Below are 1,081 nucleotides of genomic sequence, written 5' to 3'. Positions count from 1 at the left end.
CCCCCCGCCCCCAGCCTCCCAGTCTGACGTCCCAGTGACCCCTGAGCGCCCCCAGTCCGGGTCCCCAGTGTCCTCCCAGTGTCCTCCCAGTGCCCTCTCCTGAGCCTCCCTTTCTGGAGTCTCAGTGCTCCCCTCTAGTGCTCACCCCAGTGCCTCAATCTGGGGCCCCAGTGCCTTCTCCTGAGCCCAGCTGCAAGTCCCAGGGCCCTTTCAGTGCCCCCTCAGATCTCCTCCAGGCTGCGGTCCCAGTGCTGTGTGTCCCCTCCTGACCCCTCCAGCCTGGAGCCCCAGGGCTCCTGCTGTACTCACAGGATGGGAACCCAGTTAGGGACCCCAGTGTGAAGCCCTAGTGTTCCTGGGCCAGGACCCCTGTGCTTTCCCAGTGCCTTCCCTAAGCGGGGTCCCAGTGTCCCCCCATCCCCCAGTGCTGTGACCCCACTGCTTCCTCAGGCTTTCCCCAGGACTGGGCTCTAGTACCCCCAGTACAGCACCCCAGTTCTTTCCCAGTTCCCACGTGGTGTCCACAGTACAGGAACCTGGTGTCCCCATCAGAAACCCAGCTGTCCCCCTGTCTCTGTGCTGTTCAGAAGGCACAGATTTGGTCCCAGTCTGCTCCAGTTTGGGTTATGAGTCTGTTACTGGGCAACCTGGGAGAGCTAGGGGGGCAGGCTGGGCATGGACTGGGGGGGTAGCAGCCCTCTGGGGGGCCCTGGGCCGGGAGGAGATGCCCCAGCCCAACCCGGGACAGGCAGAGGCCCAGGGCAGGCAGTGTCTGCCTTGGTCCCGGAACAGGGAAGGCTTTTCCTCTTTCACTTTCCGCCCAGGAAAAGCCCAGGGCGGGAGTTGGCTGCATGCCCTGGGGGGCCCGGCAGGCCTTGGGGGGCGCCTTGAGCCCCTTCCCCTGCCAGGGGGACCCCCTGAGCTGTGGGCACAGCTCTCCCCTGCCATCACTCACCCACTTCCCGCCCCCCTGCTTGGGGCCCTCACACAGGCTCTGATCCCCCAACCCCTACCCACGGCGGGCACCGGGGGCCCTCCGCCTGCCCCGGCCCCCCCCCCCCGGGGGTGGGTTCCTGGGAGG

At 66.8% G+C, this 1,081-nt stretch overlaps 1 protein-coding gene across 1 annotated transcript in view; it reads right to left on the bottom strand.

Moving 5' to 3' along the window:
- The window catches only part of PRSS56 (serine protease 56), a 12,933-nt gene that overhangs the window by 11,284 nt on the left and 568 nt on the right, over positions 1-1,081 (bottom strand).

The sequence above is a fragment of the Egretta garzetta genome, unplaced genomic scaffold, assembly GCF_000687185.1.
Source record: "Egretta garzetta isolate BGI_Z169 unplaced genomic scaffold, ASM68718v1 scaffold172, whole genome shotgun sequence".
NCBI classification, from domain to species: domain Eukaryota; kingdom Metazoa; phylum Chordata; class Aves; order Pelecaniformes; family Ardeidae; genus Egretta; species Egretta garzetta.
Note: the sequence above shows the minus strand (reverse complement) of the source record. Positions and strands in the feature narration are given on the sequence as shown.